The sequence below is a fragment of the Protopterus annectens genome, chromosome 1.part2 (genome assembly GCF_019279795.1).
Source record: "Protopterus annectens isolate FY-2018-M chromosome 1.part2, PAN1.0, whole genome shotgun sequence".
NCBI classification, from domain to species: domain Eukaryota; kingdom Metazoa; phylum Chordata; order Ceratodontiformes; family Protopteridae; genus Protopterus; species Protopterus annectens.
In genome coordinates, this window is record NC_056727.1 from 1,006,793,623 (window position 1) to 1,006,821,050 (window position 27,428).

A 27,428-nucleotide genomic window follows, 5' to 3' on the forward strand; every position below is an offset into this window, starting at 1 on the left:
CTGCCTCTCTCATGCCCTCTCTGGTGGATGTGGAGACGTACAACTGCTTTGCTTAGGCAGCAGTATGTGTATTTTAAGTGATGCTCATGATAAGCTGATGGCGTCTGCATGAATTGCAGCCCTCCTCTAGCTGATTGCATGTGGAACAGCTGTGGTAACATTCATGGAAATACAGCCCAATATCTAGCAACATCATGTTGGTGTCGGGCAGGAATTCGATCTGTTGTTTGGCAAACAGCATCTCAGATGGATTGGGGATTTACCTCTAACAACATACACTGTGGAAACAGGCCAACACACAGGATGGGATGTGCCTGACCTGACTACAGACTGTAAGTGCTGATATACTGCATTTGGAGTAATGTTGGTTTAACAGGGTGTGTGTGGATATGGCTATCCTACATGTTTTAATACCTGCCATGCCAGTGCCATGTTTATGAGGAAACACCCATCTGCAGGGTCATCTGCAGACTGGCCATTGTGTGATGCCTTTTGTTTCAGATGTTAGCCACAGAGCAACTATCTGTGAACTGCAGAAGGTAGTGTGAGGATTACAGTCTGTAGATGGTGACAGCCGTGAGAGTTACTGACTTCATATCCCTCCTAGGACATATGTTGCAACAAACCCTGTTACAACAGTAAATGTATGAGGTTATCACAGCAACATGTCAATACTGGCCCTGTGTATGTGCCTCCAGCCACAACCCTGTCAACCTTTGTACATATGTCATGCAGTAAGGGGTGCATATGTGCTGTATACCATAATTAGTGACATCATATCTGATAACATGCCAGTGAGATATTAGACTGCTACACATGTTATGTATTGTAGGGGTTATATTTGATGACATAACCTGGTCATTCTGTGGTTGCATATACAGTACTAAGGTCTGTGTACTTATGGTGATTATTGGCATTGTGTGCATTGTTAATAGGTACCTTGGCCTGTGTACAGACTGTGGTAGATATCATTGTTCTTGGTCCTCTTCTATCTGATGTTACATGCTGTTCCACTGTATGTTACCCTATCGACTTACATGTTTGTAGGGCCATACATGCACATGTCCCACACCACAGACAGACATTGGACCACACTGTGTAGCAGTCCAGTATATGTAGGATTAGTGTGTGAGTGGCATATATGAGGTTGGTGTTGAACAGAAAGTCCATATACTGTAATATTACATTAGTACACCATATGTGGCTGTGGCTGTGCTCACATTGGTTGTGGTTATGCACTTTCATAGAGGTGTATGTTACTCTGTGCTGTGGCATGCCGTAGAGCCTGCTATATATGCAAGTACATGTGCATTCCCCCATAGGAAATGTAAGCCAGTGTTGAGCCAGTCTGCCTGTAGCCTGCACAGTGCTTTGTTACATGCCTAGCAGCTTAGTGTTATTACCCAGTGAGATGTAATGTCCAGATACTTGCCAGATGTACTGCTGCCGGGCCACCATAACAGTCATATATGTCAGACAGAGCAGTGGGATGCTGTACAGATGTATGTCAATATCTAGTGGGTAGTATGTGGCCATTGCTCCTCTGTACCAGCAGTTATTATGTGGCAGGACAGACATGGATGTGTGAATGCATAACCTATGGGGGCATATGTATACCAGTAGTTACGTGTTATACCCATCTATATGGCTGTTTATATCCACATTGTCAGGACTGGTCCACATGTCTTGCATTAAGGGGTTATGTGTATACCTCTGAACTGTACAGAGTGTGTCAGACTGCCCACATATATTGGCCACAATCTCCACTGTAGTCCACAGGAGCATTACGTGCTAGCAGTGGTACTGTACTATGATGTCCTTAGGATGTCTGTCAGTAGCTAATGGCACAGATGTTAAATGCAGATGTGACCTCCTACACACACCATGTCTGTGAAGACAATCCCTATTACAGTAGCAATAGTCTACAAATATACCTGCACTACATACCTGACATCCCCTTGCACTACGAAGTTGGGACTATAGGGGCTGATGTAGGGCTACACTCCATGTTCAGGACATATGGTGAAGATATATGTACATATAATAATCCAGATAGCTATATAGACATACACATATACATATAGACATACATAGATGGATATGTATATGTACATAGCTATACATATAAACACCCAGATATATACATATACAGAGCAATATATGTCTACAGATATACAGATAGAGATACATATGCACATATACGTATGGATATCTACATATATATTGACAGTAGTAGTATATCAGAATAGATATGTATGCACATATAGTTATAGATATCTACATATATACCAACATAACTAGGCATATCTGTACACATAGGATGTGCATACATATATAGCTATATATACAAATATCTATAAATACAAATATGTATATCTATATATGCATATATGTATATGGGAGTGCTACAGAATCCTGAAAGCCCAAAATCCTGAAGACCATCAGGGGTGAGCTGCCTTAAGATATATGGTTGTACATTACCATACAATCCAACTTGGGTAAATGCAGGCCAACTGCCAACTACCATACAGACTGTTCTGTTTGTCAGTGTGCTTGTGATGGTGTCAATTATGCCTTGCTGTGTAACAGTTACATCCCATTGTGTCAACTGAGTTCTTTACCCTCTAGGGATTGTCTACAGCGTGTAGATAGAGGCTGCTGAACTATACATCTGCATTACTTACTGTTGATTGTTTGGTATCCTGTGGCCCAGTCTGTCTTTACTATTGTACTATTGATGGCCTTGGCCTGGACAGCAACATTTGTTAAGATTTCCAGACTACTATATTAGTATAACTGTTTCACAGTTGCATTACTCAGTTTATATGGATATCCATGTCTAAACAGCTACATGACATGGCATATACAACTATAATCGTACACAAATAGAGCTTTCCCATTTATGCAAACCTGTGTGTGGTGTTATATCCTTTGATCTCTCTGTGGTTATATATTGCAGGCAATGATTGTCATTTGTATGGGTGGCTCATACAGTGTCCAGTTGGTAAGGTGGTAACTGTAGGAATAGTGGCTGTTCCATATTGTGTACACCTTCTACATATGTATCTTACTATACATATCTCTGCATGTGTATGTGTAGTTACATATATATGTATATATATATATATATATATATATATATGTGTGTGTGTGTGTGTGTGTGTGTGTGTGTGTGTGTGTGTGTGTGTATATATATATATATATATATATATATATATAGATATATATATATATATCTGTATCTGCATATATGTGTCTGTGCATATGTATCCTAGGGATGTTGATTGCTACCACAGTGTACATTCCCTATGGGGGCCAGACTGTACTGCATGATATGTTACTGATACCAGCCTGACATCATACAGGTGGGATGGAGTACTGTTAACATCTTGAGCCCATGTTGTGTCAGGTCCTTGGAATCGGGGCTGGAACAGTTGACAGTGTATTGCAGGGCAGACGTGTTTGACTGTGGGGGGAATACCTAATTGTACAAGACATATGTTGTTTGTAGCCTCTCAATCCCAGTAGTGGTGCATGTGGACATATATGTTTATGTTATGTTCCCATTGTTATCTACAGATGTATGTCCGTAGATACCTATGTAGATACATATATCTGCTTACATATACATAAATTGCTGTATATATGTAGACATATAGATGTAGACCTATATATCTATAGATGTATGCATTTGTATGTATATATGTTTACATTTATATATATATATATATATATATATATATATACATATATATATATATATATATATATATATATATATATATATACATATATATATATATATATATATATATATATATATATATATATATATATATGTGTATATATTTCTATATTATATCTATATCTACATATATAGATATGTTGTATCTATTTAGATAATAATATCTATACACACACACACACACACACACACACACACACACACACACACACACACACACACACACACACACACACACACACACACACACACACACACACACACACACACACACACACACACACACACACACACACACACACATGTTGGAATACATTGCCTGTACTGTTGAATGACTGGGCTGGATAATATGTTCGTGAAAACATCAGGCTTATGTGTATTTGACATGGCTTAGTGGTAAATCACTTTGGCTATGGTGTGCGGGGTCCTGGGTTCAAGTCATGCAAAGGCTGTTTATTTTGTTTCTGGCCAGAGCAGCGGCTGTTGCATACAGAGTGATTAAGGCACTTTTAAGAATTGTAAGCGGGTTTGCGCAGGTTTGCACGAGGGTAAGCTATGCTAACCTTTGGTTAAGTATGCTTATAGAGAGAGTTAGCTTTAATATTGCTTAACCTATGCGCGTATTGCTTACCCCTGTGGAAACAAGCTTAAACTCGCTTACTACTGCTTAAATATGCTTACTCCTGCCTACTACTGCTTAATAGTATTTACACTTGCTTACTAATGCTTACTCATGCTTACCACCGCACCAGTTTAGACAGTAATCTCTAATGGTTCTTGGGAAGGTGGTGGATTTTGAAGCTGTATGGAGTTATCATTCATTACACATTTTACCTTGCATTTGCATCCCTGATTCCTGTGTACATATACTGTATGGGGCACGTGTGATTATTTGTGGACTTTGCAACACTATGACAATGACACCCCACATCTGCATTTCATGCAGTACTCCAGTTTACAAATATATGTTATAAATATATAAATGTTATAAAGATATGTTAATGTAGGTTATGTAACAAAATAAAGTGACCATATAGTGATTTGACATGGAAAATGGATTGTACTTGAATGCGACTCGAATCGGGAATGACTGCTCGTAAGGCGAAAAATCTGCCCACTACACTATTGCTGTACAGCTTTATTTGCACATATCTTGTTTTTATCCTCTCCTGCTATTTAAGCTGCATTAACCATAGCTAATCAATGGGCAAACCCATGCACCTACGGTTAAATGTAATCTGTTTCTAAAAAAAAATCTTTATATTTAATGTTTTAACTATTGCTCTTGTAAACGTGGGGGGATGTTGCTGTGGGTATGCGAACACCTATGAACAGTCTCGCTCATTCTTATTCATACTCTGCTGTTCTTCATTGCAGGGGCAAGTATATTCTGAGAGCTCTGCTCTCAGACACACCCCTGGACTCGTACATGCTCCATATCATTTTAGGAGCTCAGGCAGTGCACCTTCATTAATATGCATGGTGCACTGCTGTCCTGCTCCTAAACGGTTGCTTCTGTGCAGCACTAAGCTAGTCCTGCATGGAAGGATAGTGAATCTGGGGGACTATTCCATATTATACATTTTCAGTGTTATGAAATTTGATGTCATTGGTTTTAGATGCTTTGGGTTTTCAATGTTATGGTCTCGATGTTTTGAATTTAGATGTTATGAGTTTTAGATGTTTTAAAGTGTAATCACACACATACACATACACACACATATATATATATATATATATATATATATATATATCTATATATATATATATATATATATATATATATATATATATATATATATATGGGATCCGTACAGATCCCCGAATGCACTTTCCACAGAATGATTATTGGTGGGGCATATTTACACGAAAGTATTTTTCACCGAAAAAGCACTTTCGCAGTATGTTTGAAATTCGAGATCGCATACAGTGGGTAAGGGAGAATTCCCTTTTCCCCACTGTAGTGCGATCTCAGAGTGAGAATATTGCCCCCCTGCATAAACTTAGATTTTTTTTTTACTCACTTTAACGAGAGCACTTTTTGATGAAAAGCACTTTCGTTAAAGTGTGTTCGGTGATAATGGATTTGGTCCTACAGCTATAGATATATATATATATATATATATATATATATATATATATATATATATATATATATATATATATATATATATATATATATATATATATATATATATATATATATATATATTTATAGGTATATTTATAGGTATACACATATGTCAGACTGTGGGTTTAACCAGGTTTGTGTGTAACCTGACAAGGTCTTGGTTTATCCATTTATGTGTGTATGGGTATCACTGAGGTCTGAAGGCCATCCAAAACAAGAGAAGGCAATTATAATTAGAAAAAAACATAATATTCAGTATACCTTCTAGCACATATATAATTTATATGAACTCCATTGCTATACATAGTTATTATTATTCATAATTATTTTTGAATTTTTCTTAATTATTTTTTTTAAATTGAGTGAGTAAGCATTAATAAAATTGGAAGAATGCTAGATTAGAACACAGGCTTATATGTATTGCAGGCCTACACTTACACTTGCTGTCACAGGAACAGTTAAGAAAAGCCTGTATATTTTCATATTCATTATTAAGTATTTGTGTTAACCACTATGCAACACTGCTTAGTGTGTTTGCATGGTGGAGAACTATAGAGGTAGAATGTATCGGTTCTGAAATTGTCTACTGTCTGCTTCTGATCTGCAGGAGTTCTAGACTGCAGGTGTTGGAAAATGTTGCTAACCACTGCACAAAGCCATTTAGCAGGTCTGCATGATGGAAAGCAAAAGAAGCAATAATGTATCCTTTTTGAAATCAAGAATGCCCCCATCCTGTGTGCAGGTGTTCTGTTTATTTCATGTGTGGGGCAAGAGTCCGGGTATGAATGAAGTTAAGTGATGTGTACATATGCATTAGCAAATGCAACTTTTATCTGTATGCACTTCTGTACTTCTGTACATCTTAGTGATGGCATAGGCATTTTTGTCAGGGCATTTTACTTTCTCAGATACACAACCTTATTAACGTTCATCACAAGTTTTACTGTTCCAACTGTTTCTCTTTACACTCTTCCATTTTATTTCAGTGAAATGTAAATGTCCTGTATTATCAGTGACACAGGGGTGTTAGACTTATAGTATGGCCCATAGAAACCTCTAGGGAAGTGCTTGGCACAGGTAGAGGTGACAAGCAATTCCATAAAAATGATTATTCTCTGGTAAATGTGCATCCATGTTTTTGAGACAGTTTGCTTAAAAGCACTTACAGCAATTGACTGATGTGTCATTCCATGGTACAAAATGTCATTTGCCTGTTGTCTATTTGGGGGGGGGGGGCAAGTTCCATTTGTGTGTTGCCACTATCAAAAAATTTTTTTACAAATGTATGCTTTGCTATTGTTAGCCGTTGTAAATGGTCAGACTTTGGTTTGTGTCTTACTGTGATATGTTACAACCACATAACCCTTTTTTACATTTGAATAACTGAAGTTTTGTGTTTCTCCGGTGGGAAATATAATAATGTGTCTTATATCTAAGCAGGACTTTCATTTATGTGATATTTATGTATAGTATCCTTCTTTTGTGTTTTATGTCACCTAGCAATATGACACCCAAGTGTCCCAGTCCCCACAACTCCCCGCCCTTCAGTGACTCTGAGAATGAAGTAATTGTCCAAGCCTTTCATCAGCATGCTGCCTTTCTGCTTGAGAGAGGACATGGGGATATGTCTGGAAGAATGCAAATTTGGAACCAGATACTGAACAATGTCAATGCTGTTGGGGGGTGCAGCTGGACATATGATCAGGTGCATCAAAGGGCCATTGACATGATTTCATTGGCCCAGAGAAGAGCAGCTGCAGTGTTTCATGGACAGCTGACTACCAAGGGGGCAGCCACAAAGCCACCACTGATGCCAAATGAAGACTTCCTGTCCACTGTCAAGAGTCTAGAGAGCTCAGTGGAAAGTGCACAACAGCATGTGATTGATGTTGGTGCTGCTGTTTCAGGGATGACAAGAATGTCCCAAGAAGAGCTTCCAGGTAGGCTTATGTATGTCAGTTTTTAAAGATGTCTAGTATAGTAAAATATTGAAAGAAATAGTTGAGTTGGTTTAATAATTTTTTTTGGGGGGGGGGCCTATTTATAGATTGATACAGTTAACATACACATTCTAGTTCATACACATGGGCTTGGGGTGGACATGTCAACCAAGTTTCAGTTAAATGTATTGTTAAGGGACATATAAAGGACAAAAAAATTTCCCCTTGTGTTATTGTTATTGTGCTGATGGCGGCATTACATTTTGCTTAACTTCTTCTGGGACAATCCTTCCTATCAAGTATGGAGTCATCTACACATGGTAAGCCAAACATTTTTATTTCAGTACTGATGAGCATTCGGCAGAAATATGCATTTATCGATATGTGTGAAGTGGATTCCAAGACTGTAGGCAGGATTCACAAAGCCTCCGTGTAAGAGATACAAGGCTTACACGGAGGCTGCAGTTAAACGGTGTGACATCAGCATGTCATGCATATGCATGAGGGCATGCTGAATCACACCTAAGGCTAACACGGTCCATGGAAGACAGTAGGGGGCGTGTCCGTAGGCCGAGCCCTGCAAGCGGACACGCCCCCAAAAGAGTAAAAGTGCCCAAAGTAAACCCCCACAACAGAGTACATGGAAATGTGAATAAACACAACACAACACATGCCCCCACAGACTATGAACATAAAATTATATAAATGAACATGTTATATATTTTTTTAACTGTAAAGATGTTTGCCCGTGAGAGCCCTCGTTTGCGCGGGTGTGCCCGTAGCTCAGCCACAGTTAGCAGTAAGTGGAAAAGCATATAAGAACTAACTATGCAAAGTAAGCCAAAAAGCAATAGCATAGCAGTAAAAACGTCAGCTGAAGAGCAGGCAGTCATGGTTCGAGCCCCCACAACATCAATTTTTATTTTTAGTGAAATAAGCACGAAACAAGTCCCTGACATATATGTACACACATAAAATTATATTTTATGTAAAATGTAATGAAATAGGCCATTTATTTTGAAGAAATGTGAGATAACAAAATAATAAAAAATGCCAGATGTCCCCATAGCTGAGCTATAGTTTAACAAGTTGAGTGCATCTGCCTGTATGTGAGCAGTGGTTTAACAGGTGCAAAATGAGTGCCCGTAGGTGAGCAGTGGTTCAACAGGTGCAAAATGAGTGCCTGTAGGTGAGCAGTGGTTTAACACACTGAAACTCTGTGCCCCTAGCTGAACTGAGCGTAATATGCATGCTGACAGCTAAATGAGGTGTAAACCAGCGTAACCCGTTTGCGCGGAGTTGCACACAGTGCCAACAAGCTAACAGACGGGCAAAGTTGAGCAAGCTGTAACAAAACTGCCTTTACACAGACACACCCCCTAGCCTGTCTAGACAGTCATAAAATATAAAAAGCAGTGGCCAGGTTTGAACCCAGGATGCCATGCACCATAGTCAAGGTACTGAACCACTAAAACCACTGAAACAGTAGTCTGCATGACTTATCACTAAGCCATGGCTGTTATATAAGATCATTGTGCTACAATAAATATATCATATATGTCAGGGACATATATGTAACATTGTTATTGTGCTGATGGCGGCATTACATTTTGCTTAACTTCTTCTGGGACAATCCTTCCTATCAAGTATGGAGTCATCTACACATGGTAAGCCAAACATTTTTATTTCAGTACTGATGAGCATTCGGCAGAAATATGCATTTATCGATATGTGTGAAGTGGATTCCAAGACTGTAGGCAGGATTCACAAAGCCTCCGTGTAAGAGATACAAGGCTTACACGGAGGTTTGGTTAAACGGTGTGACATCAGCATGTCATGCATATGCATGAGGGCATGCTGAATCACACCTAAGGCTAACACGGTCCATGGAAGACAGTAGGGGGCGTGTCCGTAGGCCGAGCCCTGCAAGCGGACACGCCCCCAAAAGAGTAAAAGTGCCCAAAGTAAACCCCCACAACAGAGTACATGGAAATGTGAATAAACACAACACAACACATGCCCCCACAGACTATGAACATAAAATTATATAAATGAACATGTTATATATTTTTTTAACTGTAAAGATGTTTGCCCGTGAGAGCCCTCGTTTGCGCGGGTGTGCCCGTAGCTCAGCCACAGTTAGCAGTAAGTGGAAAAGCATATAAGAACTAACTATGCAAAGTAAGCCAAAAAGCAATAGCATAGCAGTAAAAACGTCAGCTGAAGAGCAGGCAGTCATGGTTCGAGCCCCCACAACATCAATTTTTATTTTTAGTGAAATAAGCACGAAACAAGTCCCTGACATATATGTACACACATAAAATTATATTTTATGTAAAATGTAATGAAATAGGCCATTTATTTTGAAGAAATGTGAGATAACAAAATAATAAAAAATGCCAGATGTCCCCATAGCTGAGCTATAGTTTAACAAGTTGAGTGCATCTGCCTGTATGTGAGCAGTGGTTTAACAGGTGCAAAATGAGTGCCCGTAGGTGAGCAGTGGTTCAACAGGTGCAAAATGAGTGCCTGTAGGTGAGCAGTGGTTTAACACACTGAAACTCTGTGCCCCTAGCTGAGCTGAGCGTAATATGCATGCTGACAGCTAAATGAGGTGTAAACCAGCGTAACCCGTTTGCGCTGAGTTGCACACAGTGCCAACAAGCTAACAGACGGGCAAAGTTGAGCAAGCTGTAACAAAACTGCCTTTACACAGACACACCCCCTAGCCTGTCTAGACAGTCATAAAATATAAAAAGCAGTGGCCAGGTTTGAACCCAGGATGCCATGCACCATAGTCAAGGTACTGAACCACTAAAACCACTGAAACAGTAGTCTGCATGACTTATCACTAAGCCATGGCTGTTATATAAGATCATTGTGCTACAATAAATATATCATGTAATAGTAGGAATGAATGCAAAGGGAATATAGGATGTGTAGTACACAAAGCATGTCATGTATATTTACTGTCAAATCTAGTGGATTTCTATAATAGTAGTGTGTGAACAGAAACAGCCATGCTAGTTGGTAGCTAGTAGGTAATAATGTCAGTTATTATACATATATAAATATATATATATATATATATATATATATATATATATATATATATTTATAGTTGTAGGTGTCAGTGTACATACACACTTAGTACAGGAAACAGGAGAGATGAATGGAGAAATGTTAATCTACAACACAGCCTGAATTATGAAAGAGATACTTACCTTTACACTCACAGAACAGTGTCCACAGCATACCAGCATGGTCCCCGCCCTTACAATCTGAAAGAGCAATGCCTATCTCACATACCCTTTTATAGCACAGTCCTGAAATCACAGTGAGAACTGCAATCAGTACACAACTGGTTGCATGCAATTAGCAAATGCTGGCTTACAATTGGTGCAGAGGCCATCACATGGACATATGCAGATACCTACAAAAGCATCCTGTACTCCCAGTCCACGCATGCAATACTTTCATTGCACCGTCTGGAGGCAGAGAGAGAGAGAGAAAAAGAAAGAAAATAAAAACACAAACAAAAACCACACTTAATACAAACTAAGTTGAAGCTGTCATCAGTGTCAGTATCAAGCTGGGCTAGCAGCAGCAGGAACCTATACTAATGGTAACGCAACCAGCTGTGACAAACACAGGTAATGTAAAGTAACAATTTAATAGTCTCCATACTGTGAACCCTCCATATGTGTTATTGGTCTGTATCTATATGTATGTCTATGTGATAAGTTGTGTGTACGTTGTTTTACCCAAAGGGGATGACTATACATTACATGCCATTCAGTGCTAGGCCATGATTCTGGCACCAGTTGTCCGTTTCAGTGAGGCCTGTCTGTAGGATGTGTGTGTCAGCTGGTGTAACGACTATGGCACTTAGTTTGCAGTCATCTGGGAACTTTGTCATCCACAACCCGCCCATGTTTTCTTTCACATCTGAGAAGTAAATGCCAAACAAGAGGGGTCCTAGGACAGAGCCCTGTGGGATACCACTTGTGACTGGCTTTGAGTCTGACATGGCTCCCGCAAATTTGATTTTATGGATTCTGTTGTTCAACCAGTTTGCAAACCATCATGTGACATATGTATTAACATTTAAGCTGATGAGCTTGTCTATGATGCCTGAGTGGAGTATTGTGTTGAAGGCCTTAGGCAAGTCCAGGTAGGCTGTATGGACTGCTTTGCCCTCATCAATGGCTGTAGTGACTGTTTTGAAAAGGTCAACCAGGTTCAAAAGGCAGGATCAGCCCTCACAAAGGCAAACTGGGTGGGATCAAGTGTCTGTAGGTACCCAATATTGCTGTATATGAGTCACATAATGACTCTTTCCGTAGCTTTGCAGACCAGACTGGTTAAGCTTATGGGGCGGTAGTTCCCAGGGTCAGTAGAGGTGCCTCCTTTGTGGAGTGGGACCACTGTTGCTGTATGCCAGTGTTCAGGTACATATCCCGTAGTAAGGCTAAGGTTAAATATCAGTTTTATATGCGGTTGTAGCTCCTCTTGGAGTTCACGTAGCACACATCCAGCGATACCATTAGGTCACATTGATGCTGTGTGTTTTGATTTGCTGAGGGCGGCCCTCACCTGGACATCTGAGATGACAGGGAGGTTACATTCAGCTGTGATAAGTATTTCTTATTTTGGGGAGAGGAGGGATATTTGCACTGAACCTGTCTGCCAGAATGTTGCCAATATCTGTGGGTTCAGTGAATTTTATGTAGTTGTGTACTAACTCTGAGCAAATCTGAGGCTTTTGGTCCATGTGTCTAAAAAAACTGAAGAAGGCCTCGTGGTTATCTATAGTGACCTTGGCCATTTCCCTCTCAGAGTTGGCCTTGGATGTTGTTATGAGAGAACTTAGCTTATTACTAGTGCCGACCACAGATGCCTTCCCTTTATGTGATTCTGATCTGCCCTGCAGTAGCCTCCTTCTATCGTTATACAATTTGTCTTTGTCTGGGGTCCACCAGACAGGATGCTTAACGTTTATGCATAGGGTCTGGGTTAGAATTGTGTGTGCATGTTCCATGCATTCTTTGGGATGTCCATGGGAAGCATTTGCAAAGGGGTCAGCATTGTGGGTTGTGGCTTCCACTGGCCCAGTGGGCTGCATGGATACCATCTCAGTCCTAACAAGTGAAAATCTGTCTATTCACATATATATCAGAGTAGTCTACTGCGCTGGTGGTGGTGGTGGGATATGTATATCCAGGCCGATTATTTTGTGTCCAGATCACACTAGTGGATGACGTTCCACATACAGTACCCTGTTATGAACCCCCAGAGTGAGGTGGTGCATTGGACCTGTCTCAGTGTGCTGACTGATGGGGCTTGGTACTATGCTGTATGGAATGTGGCAGGTATTGTTGCACAGGTGTTGGCTGAGCACTGATATCTGGCCATGTACATGTGTATCCACCAAGATACACACACGTGCTACATATGGGAGTAGTAGTATATCACTACAGTTGAGTATCATGTATAGTATGTGTGCCATATTTTGCTGACATAGTTTGCTGATATCCTGTTTGTGTTCTCTTAAAGGGACATGGCGCGTCAGCGAAATCCTGCCTACTCTGCTGCAGAAGATGAAGAGATACACCAGAGCTTGCTGCGGGATTATGACATACTGTTTTCCTGCACCAGCCAGAATCAGCAGGAGAGGGCTGCACTGTGGCAAGACCTTGTCCGTACGGTAAATGACATTGGCATGCATAATAGGACATATGAGCAGGTACGACATCACTGCAGTGATTTAATCAGAAATGTCCGTCAGTGTGCGTCGGATATCCACAGGCAACAGGTCGCCACAGGAGGTGGGGTGGCCACAGATACCCCCCCTCACCAGACTGGAGGGGCTACTCCTAAGTGTTGTGGCTCCAGCCCAGGAACATCAACAGCAACACACCTGCATTATGATGGAGGCTGGAGCCACAGCAACACGACATGGAGCGTGCAGGTAATATGCCATATGTACCCTTGACTGTTCTGTACACTGTTAGTTTATGCATGTGTAAGGTGTGTCCTTGGTATGTAGCTGTCAACATAGTATGTAATTGTGCAGGTGTGATATTGCCAATATCAGCAGCTGACATGTGAAAGGCAACTGTTGTACTACTGAACTGTATCATACGCAGTATCAATGGCACAGTTGTGCCCACTGACATTAATCCCCTCATTTCTGCAGGTCCCTCCGGTGTTACAGCAAGGCAGCCCATCCATGCTGGTGAATGTGTTTTAACAATACCTATAATAGTCCTGATAGTGCTAGTAATAATAGTGTAACTCAGTAGTGCTCTGTGTGTATACTGCGGGGTGTGCATGTGTGCATGTGTCCACATGTGCACGTATGCATGTGTGCATGCGTGCATGTGTGCATGTGTGCCTGTGTCCACGCGTGCACATGTGCACGTGTGCATGTGTGCATGTGTGCATGTGTGCATGTGTGCATGTGTGCCTGTGTCCACGTGTGCCTGTGTCCACGTGTGCATGTGTGCATGTGTGCATGTGTCCACGTGTGCATGTGTGCATGTGTGCATCACTGGTAACATTGTGTAGACATTGTAAACTGTGTTTCCTGTCTTCCTCCCACAGGTTCTGGTGCTGCCCTGGTGTCCTGCAGCAGGGAACCTGAATCTGGTGCCACAGGTACTGATAATGATGATAGCTGTGTAATGGCACAGGAAGGTGTGTCAGGGTCCATCATTGGTCAGCCAATTGACAGTACACAGCTGTCAACCCCATCATTGTGCACAGTCATCCTGCCAGTACATCCTATGTCACCAATGTCCCTAGGTGATGGACAGGATACAGTGGGCATTGACCAGGGTAATGTGGTATCTGTGGCACATGCTTCCCCACACAGCAGCTATGGGCAGGGTCCTGAGATGGTACCACACAGACAGTTGCCCATGGGTTCTCGTGGGTGCATCCGTGGGCATACTGCCTCTGGCAGACGTGCCCAAAGAGGTCTGTCAACCTCAGCTATGTTTCGGGCTGTCATGCAGGCACAGTCACGTATGGAAAGGTACACCAGACAGGGTCTGAGGGAGCTGAGAGCATGTCGCACATCCATGACTGACAGTATGCGTGACATTGTGGATGCTATCCGTAATTTCACCGATGTCATAAACAGACATTGTGGGGACATATTACAGCAGTTCCACAACCACATGTCCATGATCCAGGGCAATGGTGGATGGTTGCGGCGTCGACGTGGCTGTATGCCAGCAACAGCAGCAGCTGGCAGTCGGCACAGACAACAACAGGTCCGCGGATGCCCCCATAGTGCCAGCAGCAGCCCCAGCAATGCTGTGTCTGTGCTGTCATCAGACCACCCCAGGAGACCACGTGCACGTGGCTCTGGACAGTCCCAACAGGGACCTGTGTCCAGTCAACCAACACCCGCTTCTGATGACAGTACCCAGTCTGGCTTAGTACCGGATATGGTCCGTAGCACCCCTGCCAGGCACAGGTACCGTGTCCATGGCCACAGACACTGATCTGTATGACCTGCCAGGTGCAGTTTGTGGCTGTCCACAAACTCAAGTATATGGCAGCCATGAGGTGGAACTGTGTGCATGCATACACACATGCAAAATGTTAACACCTAGGGCTACCACATACACGCACACACTGCACTAACAGTGCCCCACCCTGTACTGCTGTCCCTCACCAACACACATACACATACATGTCAATTGGTGGTATCAGTGGCAGACTCAGGCATACCTAGTTCACACCCTGTGCGTATGATGAAACTGTGCCACCTCCTGCAATCTCCAACATCAGTGCAGGAACAGGTTAACATGTTGCTGATGCACAGGGTGACTACATAGAAGTGTATTACTAGTATCATGTTGGTAACAGTACAGTGTGCTGATATGATTGTGTGTATATCCCAGCATGCCTTTTGCAGTAACTGTATGACTGTCCTGAATTGTTATCTACACCCATAGTAAGTACCATAGTGCAACAGCTGCACATTATTGCATACCGGTGGTAAGGATGTCAACAGATAGCCACATACATAGGTAGCACAGGGGAGAAGGTAATGCAAGTAGTGATACGCAATTATGGACATGTACACTAATGGTGGCATGTTGCCCACAACGACTATGCAATGTGGATGTTTGTGCATGTTGATATGTGTGCAGTACCAATTTAATTTAAATTAAATTAAATATTAAATAATATCAGTTTTAACATGGACATCTGAGCTGTGCATCCCTGGGTACATGTTTATAGTGCCTGCATATTTGCACTGTTACCTACTGGAAGTGGTACCCCTTCTTTGTTGTACAATGGACTACTTCCAGCCCTCCTTACTGTAGCTTTGTTTGCATGCATGTTTGCTTGAGGTTCCCTGGAACACTGATTCCACCTGCAATGCAGAGTTACAGAGCTTCTGTGGATTCCTAGTGACATCTGCATAGCGTACTATACGTATGTCAATTCTCCACTTGACAGAACATCACTGTCTGTCCTGTTCGCATGTACGTTGCCTGTGACACATTGCATATGACTTACCTGGCATTTACCCATGCGTGCAGTCATAAATACCAGCGCTATGAAATCAGTAGCAGTACACCCACACATACTCACCTTCAGTATGTTGTTCCCCATTGGCCCTATGTGTTGGTAATCACCATGGCAATCACACTACTATGGTAGCATGTGCAAAGGTAACCTGTGAATCACCTCTATGGTCCAGTTGTGGTATATGTGAGTCATGTGGCAATGTCACAGCTGCCACATGTATGCAGTCAACCCTCTCCCCTGTCCAGGAACGTACAACACATGTGTGAGATGCAACCACATAGCCAATCTGGGGACTGAGCACTCTGAACCCAGTACTGCCATACCCTGTCAGGTGGCATGACATACTAAGTGACTACAATACCAGTCTGACATAGACCTGCACTGACAGCAATCCGAACACACTGGGGCATACTTGGAGCCTCAGAATAGCATCCTGCCTGAGCATCACACACCTCCGCAGCTGGCACACAGGCATACGTTAAGTCGGAACAGAGCACATGCCACACATGGCACACACATCCTGTGTGTCACACACAGCCTGTAGGGCTACACAACACACCTGCTACAGATGTGTCAGGTACCTCTCTTGGCCGGTGCAGTGGGGTCCCGCTCAACAGGCTGTACACTGTGAAGGTCACAGTGATATGCCTGTGGGGCACTATTGTCCAACACATAACACATGCATACAGGTCAGTCAGAGGCATGGACACATATGACTCAGTCATTGTCCATGCCACTATGGATGACCTGAGACGTACCTCCCTGGACTACATGATAGGGAACATAGAAGGGCTCTCTCAGCATGTGGCACGGGCTGGTATGAGCCTGATCTTGGTTGCCATCATACCCTCACCAGGTATGCTACCACAATATGTAGGAAGGGTGTTCTATGTCTACATTCCTCTCAATCTCCAATGTCATTCATAGGGTATCCAATGGCTGTCAGCATGTGCTTACATGCTAGGGAAGCCACAATGATTTGTGAGGGGCAGCTTGCACGTGTCACCCATGGGCCATTGTATATTGGCGAAGCCCCTTGATACACACATAGTGCCTTTTGCTGCAGGGCACAGATTACATAGCCACCTCTGCAGGTATCACACGGGATAGGACACTAACAGTAATGCTACACAACACCAGCAGTGTACACCACAAGATGCATGCACTGGACACTGTCCTCAGCATGGTAAACTGCAATATCTGTGCAGTAACAGATTCCTGATTCACGGCTCACAGGTGCAACCCATCACTGCCAGGTTATACCTCATACCATGCCTGTCGTCCCCTACACATGTACCACACATGAACAGGGGGGAGGTATCTCAAGGCACCACAGATACACACACCTCCAGGTTGTTGGCACAGCACAAAGCATCAGGGCCTATCCATGTGCAGCTAACAGTGTGTTGGACTGCTTTCTGGTTCATAGCCTGGTGCACACAACCCTCCCATACACAGGAAACCCACCTGTCCTCCCTAACAACACTGGGAATATGACGGTCTCTAGATATGTCTTTATATGGCTGGACTGCATCCAGCTGAACATTGTGTGTAAGCATTACTGTAGCTACAACACACTAGCTGAAAGGTTCCCAGCATGTAGTCACTGAATTGCAGTGGAACAACATGTTACCACTCCCACAACAGGTGGGAACATGCAGCACCTGTTCATCGACTACATGCAGACTATATGGCCCAGACCAGATGTGTATCCCCCGCTGTTAGGATGATACCATATACAACTCACACCATATATACACATACCGCATGCAGCCCCTGCACAGTAAGACACAGTCATAATGTTATGCAGTGCAAATACCATTTATTCACTTGAGGCACGTGTCAGACATGGTAACTATTGAAGGTCACAGGTATATATGTGTATGTGTCACACACATACATCATGTGTGCATTGCCATTGCTGGTTTAAGCAATGGCATGCATTGTTATGAACGACAACCCACACATGGTCATTTTGTGTGACACAAACACACGTGGCAGTTGTGAGTTTCCAAAACATACTTATCTGTGCTCTGACAGTAAAAATAGGCCCAGTAGCAGAGTGCACTATTGGCATCACTGGGAAATTAGCCCTGTTTGGCTGTACTGATAGTGTGGTGACATCACCTGTGTTTACTGGGGGAATATGCAGCATCTGGTGTATTGTAGTAGTTGCCAAAAGGAACTGTCTGGGTGAATATGCAGCATCTGATGTATTGTAGTAGTTGCCAAAAGGAACTGTTCTTTCACACACCCTACTGCCCCTGTGTTTACTGGGGGAATATGCAGCATCTGGTGTATTGTAGTAGTTGCCAAAAGGAACTGTCTGGGGGAATATGCAGCATCTGGTGTATTGTAGTAGTTGCCAAAAGGATCTGTTCTTTCACACACCCTACTACCCCCACCCCGAGGAACTGTTCTTTCACACACCCTACTACCCCTGTGTTTACTGGGGGAATATGCAGCATCTGGTGTATTGTAGTAGTTGCCAAAAGGAACTGTCTGGGGGAATATGCAGCATCTGGTGTATTGTAGTAGTTGCCAAAAGGAACTGTTCTTTCACACACCCTACTACCCCCCCCACCCCAAGGAACTGTTCTTTCACACACCCTACTACCCCTGTGTTTACTGGGGGAATATGCAGCATCTGGTGTATTGTAGTAGTTGCCAAAAGGAACTGTTCTTTCACACACCCTACTACCCCTGTGTTGACTGGGGGAATATGCAGCATCTGGTGTATTGTAGTAGTTGCCAAAAGGAACTGTCTGGGTGAATATGCAGCATCTGGTGTATTGTAGTAGTTGCCAAAAGGAACTGTTCTTTCACACACCCTACTACCCCTGTGTTTACTGGGGGAATATGCAGCACCTGGTGTATTGTAGTAGTTGCCAAAAGGAACTGTCTGGGGGAATATGCAGCATCTGGTGTATTGTAGTAGTTGCCAAAAGGAACTGTTCTTTCACACACCCTACTACCCCCCCCCACACACCCCAAGGAACTGTTCTTTCACAAACCCTACTACCCCTGTGTTTACTGGGGGAATATGCAGCATCTGGTGTATTGTAGTAGTTGCCAAAATGAACTGTCTGGGTGAATATGCAGCATCTGGTGTATTGTAGTAGTTGCCAAAAGGAACTGTTCTTTCACACACCCTACTACCCCTGTGTTTACTGGGGGAATATGCAGCATCTGGTGTATTGTAGTAGTTGCCAAAAGGAACTGTCTGGGGGAATATGCAGCATCTGGTGTATTGTAGTAGTTGCCAAAAGGAACTGTTCTTTCACACACCCTACTACCCCCCCCACCCCAAGGAACTGTTCTTTCACACACCCTACTACCCCTGTGTTTACTGGGGGAATATGCAGCATCTGGTGTATTGTAGTAGTTGCCAAAAGGAACTGTTCTTTCACACACCCTACTACCCCTGTGTTGACTGGGGGAATATGCAGCATCTGGTGTATTGTAGTAGTTGCCAAAAGGAACTGTCTGGGGGAATATGCAGCATCTGGTGTATTGTAGTAGTTGCCAAAAGGAACTGTTCTTTCACACACCCTACTACCCCCCCACCCCAAGGAACTGTTCTTTCACACACCCTACTACCCCTGTGTTTACTGGGGGAATATGCAGCATCTGGTGTATTGTAGTAGTTGCCAAAAGGAACTGTCTGGAGGAATATGCAGCATCTGGTGTATTGTAGTAGTTGCCAAAATGAACTGTTCTTTCACACACCCTACTACCCCCCCACACCCCAAGGAACTGTTCTTTCACAAACCCTACTACCCCTGTGTTTACTGGGGGAATATGCAGCATCTGGTGTATTGTAGTAGTTGCCAAAAGGAACTGTCTGGGTGAATATGCAGCATCTGGTGTATTGTAGTAGTTGCCAAAGGGAACTGTTCTTTCACACACCCTACTACCCCTGTGTTTACTGGGGGAATATGCAGCATCTGGTGTATTGTAGTAGTTGCCAAAAGGAACTGTCTGGGGGAATATGCAGCATCTGGTGTATTGTAGTAGTTGCCAAAAGGAACTGTTCTTTCACACACCCTACTACCCCCCCACCCCAATGAACTGTTCTTTCACACACCCTACTATCCCTGTGTTTACTGGGGGAATATGCAGCATCTGGTGTATTGTAGTAGTTGCCAAAAGGAACTGTCTGGGGGAATATGCAGCATCTGGTATATTGTAGTAGTTGCCAAATGGAACTGTTCTTTCACACACACTTGCCATTTGCAGGATTCATACCCCTACCTAACTATGTTATGACACGTGAGAGAGATGCATTAGCAAAGTACACTGTTCGGATCACTGGGAGGTTCTTCTTCTCCGGCTTTACTTATAGGGTGCTGACATCACAAGTGTTTGGGAAGGGTAATGTGCATCATGTAGTGTGTTCTCCTGATTGCCAAAAAGCACATGTCGTTCATACAGAATTGCACACACACAAACTCCCCTCATCCAAACACACACACACTTGCTATTCGCAGGATTCAAACCCCTTTCTAACTACGTTATGACACTTGAGAGAGACGCACTAGCAGAGCACGCTATTCAAATTACTGGGAGGTTTTTCTTCTCCAGCTGTACTTATAGGGTGCTGACATCATCAGTGTTTGGAAAGGGTAATGTTCATCATGTAGTGTGTTCTCCTAATTGCCAAAATGCACATATCTTTCATACAGACTTGCAAGCACACAAACTCCCCTCATCCAGGCACACACACACTTGCCAGATTCAAACCCCTACCTAGCTATGTTATGACACTTGAGAAAGATGCATTAGCGGAGTGCGCTATTCGAATTACTGGGAGGTTTTCCTTCTCCGGCTGTACTTATAGGGTGCTGACATCATCAGTGATTGGAAAGGGTAATGTTCATCATGTAGTGTGTTCTCCTAATTGCCAAAAAGCACATATCTTTCATACAGACTTGCAAGCACACAAACTCCCCTCATTCAGGAACACTTCCCATTTTCAGGATTCAAACCCCTACCTAGCTATGGTTATGACATTTGCGAGAAACACATTAACAGAGCACGCTATTTGCATCCCTGGGAGATTTCCTTTCGCCTGCTGTACTTATAGGGTGCTGACATCATCAGTGTTTAGAAAGGGGAATGTGCATCCTGTAGTGTGTTCTCCTAGTTGCCAAAAGGGACATTCTTTTCATATAGACTTGCACACACACTCATCCCCCTCCACACAATCTGGGTATTTGCAGGATTCAAACCCCTAACTAACTATGTTATGACACTCGAGACGGATGCATTAGCGGAGCACGCTATTGGCCTTACTGGGAGGTTTCCCTTCTCCTGCTGTACTTATAGTGTGCTGACATCATCAGTGTTTAGAAAGGGAAATGCATCCTGTAGTGTGTTCTCCTAGTTGCCAAAAGGGACATTTCTTCTATATAGACTTACAACAAACTAACCCCCTTCCACACACACTGGGCATTTGCAGGATTCAAACCCCTACTTAACTATGTTATGACACTTAAGACGGATGCATTAGTGGAGCGTGCTATTCGCCTTACTGGGAGGCTATTTTTCCCCTGCTATACTTATAGGGTGCTGACATCATCAGTGTTTAGAAAGGGGAATGTGCATGCTGTAGTGTGTTTCCCCAGTTGCCAAAAGGGACATTTCCTTCACACAGACTTGCACACACAACAACCCCGGTCACCCGCACACACTGAGCATTTGCATGGTTCAAACCCCTACCTAACTATATTATGACACTTGAGGGAGACACATTAGCAGCGCGTGCTATCCGAATTACAGGGCAACTGTTCTGCACCTGCAGTATTTATAGGGTGCTGACATCTTTATTTCTACAGAGGTATGTACATCTAGTACCTGTCAGGTGGGGGATAGCATATATATGCATTTGCAGCCACCTACTTCAGGGCCAGATATGCACATCGCACTGGCAGGCTATGTTCTATACCATGCTTCGTGACCACAGGACGTGTAACACACAACACAACCGGTCAAGAACACCCCTCCCACATCCAAGACACACACTTTGCTTCCCTGGGAACAGTGCCAGGATATGCAGGTGTTCACATACACCATTCCAGTTGTTAATGTCAGGTACAGGCATATTGTGTGTGGGAACTACTCAGGCCTCTACAACATTACCCTGCAGACACTACAATTTGTGGGTCCATGTGCTATGGCAGAACCACTCACCATAGCCACATGGGGGAATACATATTGCTCCTGACCATCTGCAACATGGGTACTGACTGTTCCACACCAGAGGTAGACCACCATTGTTGATATCTGACCATACTCACCTTTCCCTGGACATCCATATCCCATCCCCACCCCCAGGTAAGGTTGTCACTGCAAACAAACTGTATTTATCACAAGCAGACTTTACACTTGTGAAGACTGGGGTGGAAGACTTCAAAGGACCCATGCTGGGGGACTTTACTGGCCACTCTGCATAATCCTTGACAATTGCATTCTATGAGCATGTGGAAGGTTTGCATTGATCATGCTATCCCAAATATACCCATGACTGCTCCACAACAGGACACCTGTCAGGTGTACACCAGCCATATATGAGCTGTCCAACAGACAGAGTGAGCTAATAAATTGCAGAGCTGTAGCCCACAGAGGGAGGACATCTCTGAACAGTACCGGCACGACACTTCAATCCCACATAATCATCACGACACAGTGTTGACAATGAAATTGTCCAGACAATGCAGATAAGGCTCCCCTCAGTCTGTTATTGATGCCCACTTACTGTTAGAGGTCCTCAGCAACCCTCTTCCAGCACACACCAACAACATGGATGTGGCTTAGCACATTCAAACCCTGGGATCTCCACTGTGTCCCTGCTTGACAGAGGCACAGCACACTAGCCTCACACAATGCCTTATGTGACCTACTTTACAGTGGCACAGTAGCCTACTGTACTGGGGAGGCAGACGCCAAGCACACTCTGGCTAAGCTGTCATTCCCTAGGGCAAACAGCCTAGTGTTGACCTCTACACCCATATGTTTAATTGTCAGATGCACATTATTTGTTGCTGATAAACCGTTTGCAGGTCTTTATTGCCATAGCATTCCCTGTTTGTATGAACAGCATGTGTATCTGTGGAAGATGTTTGCATATGGGAGGGATCCACTATATCACATATGTCTCTGTAGTCATTTAACTGTGTGCACTGGGCAGATTGCTGTAATGTGGTTGGTTCCTGAAATAACATGTACACATACCAGATATGTGTGGCCAACTGCTAAACTGTGATTTGGCCTAAGTGTGTGAGCATGCCCACTTCATCCTTCCCATGGCATGTTGTCTGACATATGTCTCATTTATCAAAGTGTGCGAGCATGCCCAGTGTGTGCTTTCCATATGTTGAACTCTGCAGCCCACCACATTTGTGGATGTGTGTGAACTTCAACAATATCTCCCATTTATGGTTGTGTGTTGTGTGTCATGTTGTGTAGTTACTGTCCAACTGCTTTGTGTGTGAACACAACAGGGATTATACTGTGCCTGCAGGGTTTGCATGGGATACTTTGCATGCAGTTGTCAACATCCTTTCATACTGACCTAACACTATAGTACCGTATAGTGTACTGGTTTAGTACTTTCACTGTGGTGGACAGTATACTGGGCTTTAGTCCTATCACTGCTTTACATTTCCATAGTGAGCACAACAGCCTGGTTAGGGGCCAGTTGTGCACATCTGACCAGGTTGCATTATGTTCAGATATGAACTACTGTTACCAGGCTTGTCCAACATTGGTAGTGTATACCACAACATAGGTGTACATTGGCAAACAGTAGTGAAGTGCCCTAGGCCATATCTAATGCTAGTCAGAGAGTGTGTTTGTCCTTTGACAAACATTGTAAGTGGTGTTTGCCATAACATATGTCATGGTTAGTACACTGTGCCTCCATCTACCTGTGACATAACAGTGATACCCAGGGTAAACCTACCATCTCCCATCCACTCATCACGATTTCTCTTGAGGTGAATCGATGAGTGACTCTAGGGATAACCTGTACTGGGAGTTTACTCATGAGTGGGGGTGGCTTCTGTGTTATGGATCATGCAGTACAGCTTGTCTTATGTATGTCAGTGCTGGGGTTCAGGTCTCTCATGTGCATAGCTCACTGCCATTCAAATTGTACAAGGTGCAGCATGTTCTCTGATTCCAGCTTGGACATGGCTTTATACATCAGGCACAGCTTGCCTCTGGGTGGGCAGTATGGCAGTGTGTGGAGCTGCAGTTTGTTTAATCAGGCAACACATGGCATCTGTTGAAGCTCTTTGCTACTCCTGGTGAGGTACTTTTGGGGTCTTTCCAGATGATGGAGGTGTCTGCTGAGGTACATCCCATAGGGGCCATTGTAGTCAATTGTGACGCTGATGAAGGATGACTGCAGAGCCACAATGACCTCCCCTTATCTAGATCTGACAACCTTCATGATTAGGTGGGTATATGGTATGTTTCTGTGAACACTGCAGCCACATGTTTGTCCAATACAGGATATCTATCACCTTGTGTCCCCAGGTCTGTCATTACATGTTAGGTACGTAATGGGTTACCACCTATGTGGTAATTGGTGGGCACTTACTGTATATCCATGGGGGTTGACTATACACTTTTCTGCAATTAGCTTGCTGAAATGGCTATGGCACCAGTTGTCTGTTTCTATGTGGCCCTTTTGTGGGATGCTTGTGTCAGCTGGGGGGTCAGATATGGTGGGCAGTTTGTAGTCCTCTGCATACATGTTCAGACACAGTCCTTCCATGTTGGCCTGTACCTATGAGACATATATACCAAATGAGGGAGGTCCCAGGACCAAGCCTTGTGGGATGCCACTTATATCTGGTTTGTAGTCTGACATGGCTGCAGCATGTCTGACCATGTCAGTTCTGTCCTTGGTCTGGTTTGCAACCCCTCTACTGACATAGGAGTTTATATTTAAGCTGGTGAGCATATCTATACAGAACACGTAGGGTATTGTATGGAAGCATTGGCAAGGTCCAGCTACGCTGTGTGGACCACATTGCCCTCATCAATGACCTTAATGACTGTTTCAAATGGGTCAAACATGTTTAGGGGCAGGATCTGCACTTAAGAAAGCCACACTGGGTAGGGTCCAGTGTCAGTAGGTCCCCGATATCTTTATGTCTGCGGTACATGCTGATCCTTTCCATAGCTGTGCAGACGAAGCTTGTCAGGATTCTGGGGTGGTGGTTTGCAGTATTCATTCAGGCAACACCTTTGTTGAGAAGGACCACTGTTGTTGTACAGTGCTCTTTGGGTACATATCCTGTGGTAAGGCTGACATTGAGCAGTAGTGTGATTTGGCATTCCATTCTTCTTGGGGTCCATGTTGGACTCAGCCCAGGACACCATCTCTTACCATTACTGCTGTGTGTTTTGCTTTGTAGATGCTGGCTGTTACCTCAGCATCTGCAATGTCAGAGGGCCAGCAGTCTGCTGGGATAGATATTTTGCATTCTGGGGGGGGTTGCACTGCACCTGTCAGGTTGTATGTTGGCAACATGTGTGTGTTTGGTATGTTGTTTGTAATATTTGTGTGATTCAGAGCATATCTGTGAATTCCCAACACGGTTCCTACGATCAGTTGAGTAAGCCTTGGGATTATCCTTATTGTCCTGTACAATTTGTATCTTCATAGGTTCATAGGTTCATACTAGGCTATCCACCCTAGGGTATTTGTAAGCCTAGCCAGAGTGTGTGTGTCTTTCGCCGCCCCTTGCTATGTGAATATTATGGCCATGTATGATTTACTTTACTGTGCCTCTCTCTGGACGTGACACAGCAAAGACCCCCAGTGTACATCTATGATCATCCATCCACTTGGCAATATTCCTGTTGAAGAGTGTCAGTGAGGGGCTCTGCCTAACATGGTGTGGGATCCTGTTCCAGGGTGTGGGGAGCCTCTGGGTTATGTATCTGTCCCTCCAGCACATCCTATTTCATTATGTGTTGAGGTTGACATCTGTCACTCTCACAGCTCCAATGGCTTTGATTTTTCTGGGGTGGAGCATGTCCATTACTCCTGTGTTGGACATGGCCTTGTACAACAGACATACAATGCCTCTGTGTAGGCAGTATGTGACTGCATTCAGCTGGGGTGTCTACAGCCAGGCAGCATATGACATATATTTGAGACCCTTTATCCCCTTGGTGAGGTACCTTTGAGGTCTTTCTAACCGCTGCAGGTGCAGGTAAGGTACATCCCAAATGAGGCATTGTACTAGATTTTGGGTCTGATAAGAGAACAGTACAGGGGCACAATGACCTCTGTTGACGTAGATGTGAATCCTTTCATGATACGGTGTCCAATATAGACAGTCTTCCTAGCCACATTGGCAATGTGAGTGTCACATAACAGGTTACTGTCCACTTGTGTCCATAGGTCCCTGATTACTCCTTCCATACATAATGGTTACCACATATGTGGTAATTTGTGAGTACATTGTTTGGTATTTGGTGGGACATTCATACTGTCCAGTGTCTTCAGGACATCTGGGTGGGGTTCCTGTGTGTGAGAGTGTGGTCTGTAGCATGCTACAGACTGTACAGCAGTTTTGACTACGGTTAGGTGCACATGGGTGGTCTCCGATGCTTCGTGCATTGTCAGTTACCTGGACGTATGGGTGTCTGTGCTGCATATGGATACTCCCCCTCCTTTTATGTTTTGGTCCAGGTTTTAGGGCCATAACGCATGATATGAGGTATAACCTGGTAGTGCTGGTGTGCTGTCAGTAGGCTTGCAGCAGGTTTCTGTCACTGCACAGACATCGATGTTCTCCATACTGGGGAGGGCCATAGGAGCATGCATATTGTGGTTTACACATCTGGCATTGGTCAGCATTACCCTTATGTTTCTTACCACTTATGTTTTCTAGGGTGGTGGGTTAGTCTTTTCAGCCTTGCCTACATATGGCTCTATGGAGGTGGCAAAAGCCTTACCCAATATCCAAACGTCCAGGGGTAACAGGTGTAAGCCATCCCTGGAACAGCAGCATGGCTTGTCATGCATGACATCCCA